The 15,525-nt window shown below is 39.4% G+C and overlaps 1 protein-coding gene across 7 annotated transcripts in view; it reads left to right on the plus strand.

The window, feature by feature from the left end:
* Positions 1–2,674: 2,674 nt before the first annotated feature.
* The window catches only part of PTPDC1 (protein tyrosine phosphatase domain containing 1), a 95,612-nt gene continuing 82,761 nt past the window's right edge, over positions 2,675–15,525 (plus strand). For 5 of the 7 annotated variants that reach the window (XM_007182015.2, XM_057549073.1, XM_057549071.1 and 2 more), the window contains exon 1: positions 2,706–3,045. The gene's annotated coding sequence lies outside the window, so the exon portion shown is untranslated. Of the gene's footprint in view, positions 3,046–15,525 lie in introns of all 7 variants that reach the window. The other 2 variants (XM_057549068.1, XM_057549069.1) reach the window with 2 other exon arrangements.

Consider the following 15,525-nt stretch of genomic DNA (forward strand, 5'->3'; position numbering starts at 1 on the left):
TTATATCCAGTTGTGAGTTGTGAAAATGAAGTAATGAGACTCTAGGTTATTGGGTTTGCTAAAGAAAATATCATACATATAACCTCTATGATCAGTTGTGCTCTCCATCCAATCTTGGAATCTTTTCATGGATCCAAGAGCAACCTCCTCACCCCCTCTCTAGTGGGGATGTGTAAACACTCAACTCCCCATCCCACAACTTTCCCTCTCACTCTTGGTAGATGATCTGATTGGCTTTGCTTAAGTCAACTGCCCATCCATTGGCTGGGGAAGCAGAGGGTGTCTAAATTAAGAATGTAACTCCCCCCAAAGCAAGGAGGGAATGGATGCTAGTGGCCATAGGATACAAACTCCTTGGCATGCATACATGATCCATCATAATAAGGCACTGCCTAACTCTTCAGTATGCTCTCCTATCCCCTCTCTCTTCATACCCAGTAGTCACATATAACTCACACTCTTTGCCATCTGCATACTTTTGTACTACCATTCCCTACACTTAGCTGGTGGTCTCCAGTTCAATTTTCAAGACCCTGTTCAGTCATTAGCTCTTTATTTTGTACTTTTATTTTTTTAGGTATCCGTTCTTTAGAAATTCTTCTCTGACAACTCCCTTTTTCTCCCTCGCCTCCGCTCCAGGTTGGATGCCCTTCTCACGTGTTCCCATACCACCCATAGCATCATGATGTGTTCAAACTGTCTGTTCTCTTGTCTTTTTCCCGTTTGTCTGATGCACAGTGAGGCCAAACAATACCAAAACGTCACAGTTTGGAACAGAGAAAGGTTTATTGCAAGGCCATGCAAGGAAATGGATGGCTCACGCCTTAAAAGCCCCAAACTCCCCGAAAGTTTTTAGCAAAGCCCTTTTACAGGAAAGGTGGGGGAGGGACATGATTAGTTGTTGCAAACTTCTTGGTGTCAGATCCTTTGTTCTTGAGGTCAGGTCATGGTCAGGTAACTACGTTTCTGTAAATCTCCACCAAACAAATGTTAGTCTCTGTTCTGACAAGAAAAGGGCAAGGTCCCTAGGCAAAACTTTCACCCTCCGAGGTCCAGGTCCTGGCTAGGAGTAGGGGGTGCCTGCAGGGGCCGGTTACCCTGCCCCAGAGCGTTTGTCCAGCACCCAGTCTGGGTCCTCCCACCAGTGCCCAGGCCTGGCTGAAGAGGCAGCTCCCTCAGGGCCAGGTCCCCAGACCCTACCCAGCTGTCATCGCTGAGGAAGCCTGGCGCCCAGGACCCAGCTGGCCCTTAGGTCGCTCAAATGGCAGGGGCCAGGTCCCGCAGACTGCGACCCAGACAGACTGCAGATGCAGAGGTTGCAGAAGGGGCCATAGAGGCGGGGATGGGGAAGAGGTTCACCGCTGCCTTAAGGCCTGGGTGCAGCCAGTGGGCGGCCTTGGAGAGGGCTCTAGAGTCCTGCAGGACACAGCCCCCAGCCTGTTCCCTGGGCCCCCCAGCTCACCCGAGGCCAAGTGAGCTGGAGGGCCCTGGGGAGAAGGCCGGTATCTGCCTCTTACCCCAGTCTCCGCCTGACTACCACCACTCGGCCGACCATTGGCTGAGCAGGACCTCTAGCTGCTGCTCTAACCTTCCCGAGTTAGTGGTCTTGCAGTAACCATTGCCTGGTAATGGGTTGCCCAATAACGGCGCCCAGCAACTGGCCGAGTGCTAATGGCTGCACGTTGCCCTGCTCTATTACAAGCTCACAACTCAAACAGTATTTGAATAGAACAAATGGCAATGTCATATCATTCAACCTAATAGACCAAATGCCTTTCCAGACAATCATCATAGAATGTTAAAGATATGTATATTTCAAGTGTCAAGTTTTAATATAGTTAATAATTGTTACTGTTTCATCTATGACTTTCTTAAATGAAACTGGCTTTTTTTCTCTTTTTCTGCAAAGAGTAGTGGTGAAGAATACAATGACTACAGTTTAAAACAAAATAAAGTAAAATAAAGTAAAAGACGTGATGTCTGGAGCTCCAACAACAATTTTGGCCCAAATTTGGGGATAGAAGCCAAGCAGTAAGTATAGAGCAGAGTTTGGATCCCTGGGGTACCTACTTAACACTTTCTGAGAGAGGGGAAAAAAGCCATATGTGTTTAAGATGTTGGAATTTGGGGATGCAGGTGAACCCGTCAGTCCATCTGTTAACAGCTAGTGTGAGATTGACTGCTGGGCTTTGCTCTAATCCCAGTATTCCCATCCCTTGCAGTGTCCTTGGGAACATCCTGGGACTAGCTGGAGGCCAGGTGGCCAGTAAGAGTGGGGCTGGACCAGGATGATAATAGAGGGAGAAAAGGCGAGAAATAGACACCAGGTCCAGGGCGGAGAGGCTAGCCAAGCCCCATAGTCTGTCAGCCCTCGTCCGTACTCCTTTCCCTTCCTTCTCCCACCGAACTCCGGTGTCCTCCGGGGAGAGCAGCGGGAGTCAGAGCCGGACTTCGGCTACCCGCAGCCGTGCAGAACCGAGCCCGAGTCCACCCACGTTATCAGGCCCCCTCTCGCGGCCCTGCAGCCAGCTAGAGCCACGCCGCCGCCTCAGCCCGCCGCCCGCTTTGAAAACGCCCGAAGCTTCCAGTCGCGTCATGGGCTGTGTCGAGCTGCCATTCGCCAGCGCGCGTCACGTGCAGCAGCGTGCGGCGGCGATTGGTGCGGTACGAGGAGGCGGGGGCGGACCGGGGACCACAGAGCCAGATTTGCCTCAGACCCGAGCGCCCAGAGGTGGTGAGCGGTCTGCGAGGTGGGAGGCCTGGTAGAGCAAGGCCGTGAGGGGCGGTAGTGTTGCTTATCGTGCTGCGGTGGGCGGCGGGGCCTCTGGGACACCCCGGCGAAGCGCGGCCTGTTGGGTTCGGTTGAGGCTGGGGCCGGCGGGAGAGGAGCGAGTGGGGCGGGGCCGGCGGGGGAAGCTGCGAAGCTGACCCGCCCGCTGCTGCTAGGACTCTGGATGAGAAGCCGGGGAAGAGGTGCGCGACTTGCAGCTAACGTAGCTGCGCCTGCGACTCCAACACCGTCTTAAACGTCTGGATCAGCACGTGGTGAGTGCTGGAGGGCACCTCAGTGAGGGGGACTGGTCTGGGTCTCGGGGCTGCAGGGCCGGGGCGCGAGGGGCCGCCCTCAGCCCCCACCCAGGACCCGACCTGGATCTCGAGAAACTGAATGTCGCCATTCTCCTGTAGAAGCTCCTGATTTTTAAATGTTAGTAACTAATTAAAAGTAAATAAGTAAACACGGGGGGAACCAAACAAGTTGACGGGCCGATTCCAGACCATCAGTTTGTGACCTATGTAGACCAGATTCTCTTACAAATTTGTGGTGTGACCTTGACCAAGTCACGTCTCTCTGGGATGGGCATTCTCAACATGGGTAATAGTGCTCATATACCTGGGGGTCAGAAAGGTCTTAGAAAATACAATGGCTTGTGGCTTTGCAAAGGGCCACAGAATATAAGCAGATGTACATGTGGCGTTAAAATGTTAATAGGGGCTGGGGGATTAGAAGAGAAAATGCCTAGAAAGGCTCCTGGGGGAGAGAGTGGGGAAATGAGAAAAAGGTGAGAAACACTGCTTTAAGGGAAGAGGTAAACAGACGTTCCTGTGATAGTTGTATATATTAAAGGATTAAAACAAACTAGCATTTATAGACTGAGAGTTGGAAGAACCTGAGAGGTCATCTAACTATTAGAAAAGTTTTGTGACACCATACACGTACACACACATAATTTTACTTGGTCTCCAAAACAAACTGTCATTCCACTTTCTATAATGAGAAAATTGAGGGTCAAAGGGTTTGGGTGATGTGCTGCAGTCAGAGCTATTAAATGGAAGAACTGGGATTTAAACCCAAGTCTCTATGGCTCCAAACCCACCTACTCATCACGTTGCCTCTCAGCCTGTGGTCCAATTATGTCCCAACCAAGAATTCTACTTTGTGACTTTTTAAAAATGAAGATTCCCAGCACCCCCCACTCCAGAAATGTGAATTCAGTATCTGGGACCGGGACCGGGAATCTGCATTTTAACAACTTTACTAGGTGATTCCATTTTGGTGATCCAGGGGCCATTTGGAGAACAACCACTCTAGTAGTTGTTCTAATTTCCGACCCAGTCCCCAGTCCCCATGTCCTCATGGGATTGTACCCTAGGGATTCAAAATTCTCCTTCCAGAGCAGCGATTCCATCTCCTCTTCCAGATAGGTGACCAGCCAAGCTTTAGGAGGAAGTCCTTTGTTGGGAGAAGCCAAAGTTTATGAGATAGCACCTTGCACAGCTCTGTTTGAGAAAGTGCTGACAATTTTGCTTTTCTTTCTTTCTCTCCCTTCCTCCCCCCGTTCTTTCCTTTCTTCCTTCCTTCCTTCCTTTCTTCTTTCCCTTCCTTTCTTCCTTCCTTCTTTCTTTCCTCCTCCCTCCCTTCCTTCCTTACCTCCCTCCCTCTCTCCCTTCCTTCCTTCCCTCCCACCCTCCCTCCCTCCCTTCCTTCTTTCCCTTCCTTCCTTCCTCCCTCCCTTCCTTCCTCCCTCCCTTGCTTCCTTCCTTTTTTTGTAGAGCTTCCTTCACTGCTATTCTGACCCTCCTGAAAAACCAGGCTCAGGCATTTCTTTTAAAGTTAATATTAAACTTTAAAACAACATGAAAAAAAGTTTAAAAGCCACAATTCACTCATAATGCTACCAGTCTAACAATGTTCATGTTCCGTTTTATTGTTCTACTGTTAATTAATGATCTCCCTCTTGTTAATCATTGAACAATCCTAGATTGTTCAAGTTCACAAAATTTAGAAAATTCTTCCAAGAGATAGGCTTGAACTTCACAATTCCAATTGGAAATCAGAAAATTATGCTGAAGATAAACCTTAAATCACAGTTCTCTTGAAAGCATGTCTCATTCTTCTTCCAAATTCCTCAAAATCTGAAGGTTTTTCTTTAGTTCTAAAATAAATGGTATAGTGGGAATGAAAATGTATACACTGAAATATTTCTTCTCCAGTAACTTTATCTGTTCTTTGCCATATCACTTCAACCTCACCAAAATATATGTTTAATTACTTAATTTGCTTATATATTTCCTGTTCTAAAAAATGTAAGTTGAATAATCAAAACATTTCTTTGCAATTATTAACTATCATTTAATGCACTTTGTTGCTGAAAAGGTTTTAGTTTTCTGGCTCTTGTGGAGGCAATATGGGATAGAGAAAATAAAGTGGGTTTTGGTTTAAGGAAAACTTCATGTTCAAATCCCAATTCCAACACTTTAACCTTGGGCCATTGACTTCCTCTCTTTTTCTCACTTTGCTCATCTTTAAGATGGGGACAGTGCCACCAGGGTTTTATCTGAGACAGCATTTATAAAGCCACCAGAGTACTAAGCACAACTCTTTTTCTACTATTAGTTCTCTTTCTCCTTCACTCTTTTTAGAGCAAATTTGTGAGTTCCAATCCTGCTGTATAATATTTGAGGTCATTTTCATTTCCAAAAGAGATGCAGAGGTTTTTTCTGAGGATCTTCTATGTGTGAGGCGTAAACAAAATCCATAAAAATAATAGTGAACCACCTTTTAAATTTTTCTTTGGGAAATCTAAGGGCATAGACTATCTAGCTCTTTATCACATTTTGCTATGACCAAAATCATCCATTTGTTAATTCGGTAAACATTTATGAACACTTATTAGTGCCAGGCATCTAAATGTAGGGGATGTACCAGTGAAGAAGACAAACAACGTCCCTTATCTTACAAAAATTATATAAGAAAAGGAAAATAAATGAATAAAACAAGGTAATTACAGATTGTGATAAATGCCAGGACAATAAGACTATAAAGTGTCTCAGTGTTAACATGATAAGGAACTGTGTTCCTCACTGAGTTTAATTTGTAACAGATATTGGTTAGAAAATTCTCTAAAAAGGCTCAGTTAAGATTGTGAAAGTAGATTGTGTGTCAGAAAATGGAGAACTTAAGGAAAATAAATGATCACAGTTAAAGATTACCGAGATCTGAAATACTGTTCTTTTTACAATTGATGCAAGAGATGTGATTTACATTGGTTCCATAGAACTGTCAATGTTGATAGTTCTTCACCTTGACTTTAAAGAAGTTATAATATTTTTCTTGGAAATTATTCCCTTTAATAGAAATTAACATGGGTACCTAGTTTGGTAGAAAATTGTGTCCAAAAAACATCTTCCTCTATGGTTTCTGTAAAATTTATTGATTCTTAAGCCCATGGGAATTTTAACACACACAGTGAATATGGACTGACCATTATAAAACAGGTGTCTAAGAAACTTTAGATACAAGTCCAGTAATTTTAGATATAATTTAGAAGTTACATATCTTTATTTTTCTAGTTCATCAAACAGTGATCAATCTGATCACAGTAAATTGAGCAAATTGGATTTTTTAAAAAACTGAATTTTGCAAGTGGCTCGTTACAATGATGAAAATTTTAAACTCCCTATCTACATACACTTGCATGAAAAATATAACTTAAAAATATTAATAGGGATTCTGCTTTAGCATTTTCTCTGTTATTGATCATGTTTTCTGGGCTATGTAGTTAAGTATTTGGACATGCTTTTTTTGTCTTGGTTTAAAACCTAACATTTGTTCTCTTGGGTAATAAACCTTTATGATTTTAATCCATAACTTTTTGAGTAGCAGGTTCTACCACAAGACCATCACCCAGCCTCATTCTCGCTGCTATTTGAAAGAATACTTCCTCTCTTTGTTCTTTCTCTTGGGTGTGAATAAGTATCAGTCTTTGGATCATACTTTCTTGTCTGGATGCTGCTGTGTTTATAGCACAAGGAGTTGACCATTGCAGGTGGAGAATGGTTTGGAGAAAACCCACAAATAGTACTTGAGGGAAACAAAGGCATGCCTTTTTGATCTCTGAGTCATTTCTATTCACTACAGTTCAAGCAGCACCATTTCTTCTGCACACTTGATCTAATAATTTGTGGCACTCTACCCTTCAAAAGGAAGGTTATCTGGCTGTATAAATGAACTCAGGACTTTATTTCATCAAAAATTTTTGAATACTTGCTCTGTGCTAGACATTATGGTAGTTTAAATGGATCTGTTATTATGGATTCAGTGGCAGATTTCTGTATGTTTAAGAAGGGCCATGTGATCTTAGCTACTCATGGAAACATTTTCTCATTTAGAAACATGCCTTTGCAAAGTCAATCTTGATTATGTTACTTTTATAGCTTTATAAAGGCTAATTCAGCTCTAGGTGGAAAATGTTCTAAAGAATTTATATTTTCTCCATTTAAAAAAACAACTGTTCTAGGAATTAAATAGCCCAGTAGTTTAATTTAGTGTTGTGACTGTGGATTTTTTTTTTTACATTTTTATTGAGTATAATTGCTTTACAATGTTGTGTTTCTGCTGTACAACAGAGTGAATCAGCTATATGTATACATGTATCCCCATATACCCTCTCTCTTGAGCCTCCCTCCCACCCTCCCTATCTCACCCCTCAGGTGGTCACAAAGCATCAAGCTGATCTCCCTGTGCTATGCAGTCACTTCCCACTAGCTATCTGTTTTACATTTGGTAGTGTATATACGTCAATGCTTACTCTCTGTGACTGTGTTTTTATTTTATTCTATTCACAATACTGTTTCCCAAGAAGTTTTCATATAATATATATTGACTTTTAAAAATAATGTTTTCTAGGAAGAAAATAAAGGTATAAAGGTAATATATATTCGGTATCAAACTTAGAAAATATTAATAATCAGAAAATAAAATAAAATACACCCTGTTAATATTTTGATATATATTCTTCTGGTCTTTCTCTATGTACCTATTTTATTTATATATTTCTTTGATAAAAATGAGATCATACTCTGCATTCTATTCTACAGCTTGTATTTTTTAATCTAGTATTACATGGCAAATAAATATGCTTTTTGATTCACATGATTCCCATTCTTTGTAAGCAGATGTTTTATTGCTAGAATAGGGACTACTAGAATCTATTTATTAAATTATTCTGCAGGATAAATCCAGAAACCCAATCTACCAACAAAATCCACTTCTCTGCTCCTTTCCGTCCTTAATTCTGTCCCCCTTACTCCCCACTGCCCATTCTCCCACCCCCAGGAGGGTTCTGTTGGGGGAGTCTCTGAAAGAAGGTTTATCTAGTCAGTTACATACTAACGCTTAAGATCTCATCTTTTCAAACCTTTTCAGCCAATCCTTCAGAATTTTTATTTTTATTTTTATTTATTTATTTATTTATTAAATAAATTTATTTATTATTTGTGGATGTGTTGGGTCTTAGTTTCTGTGCAAGGGCTTTCTCCAGTTGCGGCGAGCGGGGCCCCCTCTTCATCGCGGTGCGCGGGCCTCTCACTGTCGCGGCCTCTCCCGTTGCGGGGCACAGGCTCCAGACGCGCAGGCTCAGTAGTTGTGGCTCACGGGCCTAGCCGCTCCGCGGCATGTGGGATCTTCCCGGACCGGGGCACGAACCCGTGTCCCCTGCATTGGCAGGTGGATTTCTAACCACTGCGCCACCAGGGAAGCCCAGAATTTTTATTTTTTACTTTATTTGCTAGAGAACCTGTTTTGTGAATGGCTGGGCTTATTCCTATTCTAAGGTCGAAATCTTTTATCCACCCTTTTTATAAACCATAACAGATTTCAGCTTCCCATCAAGAGTGGAGTTGGGAGGGTTTGGAGTAATGTGGGAAAATAAAAATCATATGCTGGAATTCTTGCTCAGAATTGTAGGGGAAGGGGAGATAACTGAATAAAAATATGTTTAGGGTTGAGTAATAGACATTCAAATTAAAATTTTTTGTGTTCCAAAGAAAGTAGCCTAGTTTTTAAATTCCATTTTGCCTTTTGTGTATTACTTCAAACTTTCTAGCAGTTTTGTTATATTGTTTCTAATGTACAAATATATTTGACTATTAAATATCCCTGTTTTGAAATATACAATATTTTTGTCTTCATTCTCAATGTCTTTATACTCTATGAGAAATTATATATAAATGACTCAAGCCATAGATTAAGTTTATATTGGATATTACAAACAATGGTAGGACTGGGTTTTAAATTGTAGCATGAAAGTAAATACCCAAAAGTGTACATAATTGTAACCAGTGCAACTATAGAATCTTTTGAAGACAAATTTATTTCTATAAAAGTAGAACATTTAAAAATTTAGAAAATACCAGTAGGCCAAACAGAAAAAAACACTTAGCATCCCACCATTGTTAATATTCCATTAGTTTACTAATCTAATTTGCCTTTCTCTTTCCTAATCTATAGTGAATTCTACTCATAATGGTCATATCAAATGACAGCTCTCCTGTAGGTGCTTTAACTCTATTTGAATTGAATATGTATACATTATCTTTTTTGAACCTGTTTTGTGAATGGCTGGGCTTATTCCTATTCTAAGGTCGAAGTCTTTTATCCACCCTTTTTATAAACCGTAACAGATTTCAGCTCCCCTTGCGTATCTATAGATATCTGGCACATCTTGTGTCTTTAGGGAAGCGTGTGAGCATACTAACTTTTTAAGTTTGTTTTCATAATATGAGTGATAACAAAATAAGAAATAATATAAGTAATAATGGAAAATATAGGAATGTGTGAAGGAAAAAAACAATCACACTCCCATTTGTGGTCAGTTTCTTTCAAGTCCTTTTTCTCTGCCTGTTTATTTTTACAAAGTATGTGTACAGTTTTTGTATTTGACTTCCTTAATAGAAGTGTTTTACCACTTTAAATCAATTTTTAATATTTTAATATGTCCCTGATACAATGTACTGCAGCTAATGCTAGCCCCTGTCTTTCCCGGCTCCTCCATCTGAATTCTCCTGCAGGCTAGGTTCTTCCCAGATGTCGATCATCCTGACATGGATGCTTTTTAATATTCACTGTCATCATTGCTGCCATTTCTTGAACACTTCTTATGTTTCTGTACTTTATATTGGTGGCTTATCTGAACAAGCTTACTTTATCATGTCCCGGTGAATGCTATTATTGGACTGCTCTGTCTTCCTTTCTTCCCCATAGCTGAGTTCATTTTCTCAGCCCCTGTAATCTCCACATTTCCTCCATTCTGTAAGTCTGTTTTGCACAGGTCCTACCATGCATCTAATTTAGCCTGCCTAATTTTGTCAGTAAAAGGCTGTAAAGAATCAACTGACTCTAGTTCAGTGTTTTCTTTCCTTTGAGCAAAAGCTCATTGAAAACAAAGATGATAAGCAGGACCACAGGGGAGGTTTTCTTCTCTCTGTAACTATTTGTGTGTGGTTCCTGGTGCACATGGGAGAAGTATTCTCATTTAGATAATTTTCTTCTCTTCTATCTTATGCAAATGATTAGATATTTCAAAACAGGGAAAACACAGTTCTAATTATTTGTGGATTTTTAAAGTGTGAATGCCATTAATGGTCTAAATTGCTATAAAAAGATTGTAGAATAATTATGCTTTTAGCTTGTACCTTTCAAAGTCTTGTTGTCTAATTGATTATTACTTGGATCAGTGGTAGACCTCCTAGATAGATAGACAAATCAAACTTCAAAATTCCTCACGTTGGTGAAGATGGAAATAAAATTGAACTATTTTTCTTTATATTAAATTTTGGACTTAAATTTTATACTTTTTTTAAACTAACTTTTCTAGGTGACTATGACAATATAGACTAGAAGTAATATCCTTTTGTCACATAAGCGGTGAAATTTATTGGTTTCAGCAGAGTGAATCTTGTCGTATGGGCATTTGGGGAAGAGATTTTAACGTATAGGAATCATTCACTTTGTGCCAGACATTGAGACCAAGGGAGCCTGGTACAGTATCCACCCTTCATGCCTAAGCCTATCCCTCAGGTCATAGTGAACAACCCTGACTCCTTTTCCACACTTCATTACTCCCCGGGTATATGCTTTCATCCTTTCTACCATGCAATTATGTTTTTAAAGGTCAGGGCCTATTTTATTTATCCTTATATTCCCCATGACTCTCATAGTTCTTGGCATCTAGTAGCAGCTCAAATATTTATTATCTTGAATTGGACTGTTGTTCATGTGAGTCCCTAACTATCCTGGCCTCTTCCCCTCTAAACATATTCCAGTTTATCTGTCTTTTTTCAGTTATGTTCCTTGTATGTTCTGTCTTCCGACTTTGAAAAAAAAAAATTTGCACAAAGACACAATTTTACATGATTGAAAGTTGGAAAAATATCCAAGATGGCCTAATTTTATTATTATTGAGGATGTCAAAGTTTTCTCTTACCAGACAGTTATAACTGAAAACTGTATTATTTATTTTGTTGCTCAAATTGTTCCAGCATTTGCCATTGGGAGTTCTTTCAGTTGGCTGAAAGAACTTTGGCATAGTCCCAGCAGTTTGTGTTTTGAGCACTTTCCTACTTTCTGGCACTGTAGGATGCTCCAGGATCATCTTGTATATTCCTTGCTCCACCCCTAAAATCAGCCATTTCTTTTTGTTTGTTTTTGTTGTTGTTTATTTTTTCTTTTCCATTATGATTTATTACAAGATACTGAATATAGTTCCCTGTGCTGTACAGTAGGACCTTGCTGTTTATCCATTCTATATATAATAGTTTGCATCTGCTAGTCCCAAACTCCCAATCCATCCCTCCTGCACTCCCCTTCCCCTTGGCAACCACAAGTCTGTTTGCTATGTCTGTGAGTCTGTTTCTGTTTCATAAATAAGTTCATTTGTGTCATATTTTAGATTGCACATGTAAGTGATATCATGTGGTATTTGTCTTTCTCTTTCTGACTTAACTTCACTTAATATGATAATCTCTAGGTCCATCCATGTTGCTGCAAATGGCATTATTTCATTCTTTTTTATATAAAATCAGCCATTTCAACAAGGATCCCCAGATCCTTTTATTGTAGAATGGTATTAGAAATGAGGAATTGGTCTGATCTGCTCATCATTGAAACTGGGGTGTCACTGCCTTTAGGCCCTGTCAGTGTTAGAAAGTAAATGTATGTATATTAACCTGTGTATGTATACACATCTGTGTTATTTCTACTATTACTCATCAGTTCCTAAGTTAAGCTAAATAGGAGTTCCCACTGATGTCTCAGACTCTAGTTCAGAACTACATGGTTCATTTTAGCCTCTTCCCCTTACTTATCTGTAAACTCCCATTCCAACAGTGAGAAATCTAGCTTCTACCATTCCCCATCTTTTTACTTATTTTATCAGTCGCAGTATACAAGTACAGCAGTATCAGAATTGTTAACCAGTACCTCCTTGAGAAACAACATTACCAACTACAGTATAGTGTTTATATACAGTTCCTTTTGTTTTGTCCTACAGTCTCCAGTCATTTCCAAAGATACTTAGATCCGTTCCTCCCCATCCCCTCCAGTGGGGTTATGTCATACGTTTGTAATACAATTAAATTCTTTTGTCATAGTCTGCATTCCATGCTGATATTCCCCCCGTCCACCCTCTTAGTTGAGTTTTTTAAATTTTCATTTTAAAATATTACATTAAAGTTGATTCCTTGTGCTATAAAGTTCCGTGGGTTTTGACAAGTGGATAACATCATGTACCCATCACTGTAGTGCTAGACAAAATAGTTTAATGGCCCTAAAAAATTGTGCTTTACCTAGCCACTCCTCTGCCCTTTCCAGACCACTTACAAAAACTGATCTGTTTTCTATCTTTTCTAGAAAGTCATATAAATGAAGTCATACAAGATGTAGGCTTCTCAGACTGGATTCTTTCACTTGGCATAATGCATTTAGGATTTACCCATGATTTATCCATGTTGTTGCGTAGATTAATGGCTCTTTCTGTTTGATCACAGAATGGTGTTCGTAGCATGACTGTAACATCTTGATTGTTTCCAGGTATTGGCAATTGGTAACTACGAATAGATCTTTTGCCCATTTTTTTTTTTAATTTCAGTAGAAACTAAAAAATAGAATATCAAGGTTTAATTTTTAATTTCAAAGCAAAGTTCAGACAATACAGAAGTGTATAAAGGAAATAAAATAGGATAAATGCTCCCTTTTTGCTCCAAACCTAAATCTTTTAAAATAACTGGTGTTAACAAATTGACACATATGCTGCAGGTTTTTCCCCTGTGCTTCTAGTAACACAAATGCATTTTTTCTATAATTTTGAAATTTTTTACATATAAACCTAACTAGACTAAAATTATTACTCTGCAACTTGCTTTTATTTTTTATCACTTATCACTGTATTATCACTGTATTATAGTCAGTGTTCCAGGTCAGTACATTTAAATCTAACTTGTTCCAGCTGGTTTTTATTCCATAAGAAATATATGCTATAATTTGCTCAACCATTTCTTACTCAGAAGTATTCAAATTAATACCAGTTTCTTGTCTACAAGAAAAATACTACAGTAACCACACTTTTATACACACTGATGGCCTTTTGGTTTTTTTCTTAAATAAAAATACACTATATGGATATCTATAATTTTATAATTTACCAATATATAAACAGAAAAAAAGCAGTAGGCTTCTTGGGAATGGTAATCATATTCTATCCTGAAACCTATCCTTCTTGTCAGTCTTGCTCTCACTCTCTCTCCTCACCATTTCCCTCTCTCATTTTGCCCATTAAAAAAAATTGGGTTGTTTTCTTATTCATCCTTAAAAGTTTCTTTGTATATGCTGGAAACATGTCCTTTGTCAGTATGTGATTTGCAGATATTTTCTCCTGGTATGTCTTTCCTCCATTCCTTCCTCCCTCCCTCCCTCCCTCCCTCCCTTTTTTCTTTTCTTTCTTCCTTCCTTCCTTCCTTTCTTCTTCTTTCTTTCTTTCTTATTTATTTATTATTTTTGGCTATGTTGGGTCTTTGTTTCTGCGTGCAGGCTTTCTCTAGTTGTGGCGAGTGTGGGCTACTCTTCGTTGTGGTGTGCGGGCTTCTTATTGTGGTGGCTTCTCGTTGCGGAGCATGGGCTCTAGGCGTGTGGGCTTCAGTAGTTGTGGCTCATGGACTCAGTAGTTGTGGCTCACAGGCTCAGTAGTTGTGGCTCGTGGGCTCTAGAGCACAGGCTCAGTAGTTCTGGCACACGGGCTTAGTTGCTCCATGGCATGTGGGACCTTCCTGGACAAGGGCTTGAACCCGTGTCCCCTTCATTGGCAGGTGGATTCTTAACCACTGTGCCACCAGGGAAGCCCCCAGTATGTCTTTTCATTTTCCTAACAGTGTCTTTCACAAAGCAAAGGGTTTTGATTTTAATTAAGTCCAACTTAAAATTTTTTCTTTTATGAATTTTGCTTTTGGTATTGTACTTAAAAACTCATCGCCAAACCCAAAGTCATGCAGATGTTCCCCTACATTTTCTTCTAGAAATTTTATAGTTTCTGCATTTTACATTTAGGTCTGTGATCCATTTCAAGTTAATTTTTGTGTAAGATGTGAGGTTCAATTTGTTGCATATGGACTTCCAATGTGTAGCATCATTTGTTGAAAAGACTGTTCTTTATCCATTGAATTGCTTTTGCACCTTTGTCAAAAAATTGACAGTATTTTTGTAGGTCTGTTTCCATACTCTCTATTCTATTCCATTGATTGATGTGTCTATTCTTACCCTGTGTTTATTATTGTAACAGTGAGTCTTGAAATTGGGTAATATAAATCCTTCAACTTTTGTTCTTCTTTCCCAGAATTGAATTATTCTAGTACCTTTACCTTTTCATAAAATTTTAGAATATGCTTATGTATGTCTATAAACAACCTGGCTGGAATTTCAGTAGGGATTTCATTAGGCCACAGAGAATTGACATCTTTACTGTGTTGAGTCTTCCAGGGCAAGAACACAAAATATCTCCTCTATTTATTTAGATTTTCTTTCTTTCATCAGTGATTTCTAGTTTTCTATGCTCAAATCCTGTACATATTTTGTTAGATTTACACCTAAGGACTTCATTTTGGGGGATGTTATTATAAATGTATTATTTTTAAAAATTCAAATTCTGAGTATTCGTTGCTGGTATATAGAAAAGCAGTTGACTTTTGTGTATTGACTATGTACCTTTTGACCTTGCTAAACTCATTCATTATGTACAGGAGTTATTTGGTAGATACTTTGGGGTTTTCTGCATAGATAGTTATGTTGTCTATGATTAAAGCAGTTTTGCATATTTCTTCCTTTCTAGTCTGTATACCTTTCATTTCTTTATTTGAATACACTAGCTAGGACTTTTAGTATGAGGTTGAATTAGAAGTGGTGAGAAAGGACATCCTTGCCTTGTTCCTGATCTTAGGGGGAAAACTTAACATCTTGCTATTGAGGATAATGTTAGCTGTGATTTTTAAAAAATAATCTTTATTAGGTTAGTGAAGTTCCCTTCTATTCTTAGTTTTTTGAGAGTTTTTATCATGAATGGATGTTGAACTGTTTCTGCTCATGTATTAATATGATCACATGATTTTTCTTGTTCAATGTATTAAAATGATGAATTACATTGATTAATTTACATATGTTAAACCAACCTTGCAATTTTGGTATGAACACCCAGGTGATCA

The sequence above is a fragment of the Balaenoptera acutorostrata genome, chromosome 6, assembly GCF_949987535.1.
Source record: "Balaenoptera acutorostrata chromosome 6, mBalAcu1.1, whole genome shotgun sequence".
Lineage (NCBI taxonomy): Eukaryota > Metazoa > Chordata > Mammalia > Artiodactyla > Balaenopteridae > Balaenoptera > Balaenoptera acutorostrata.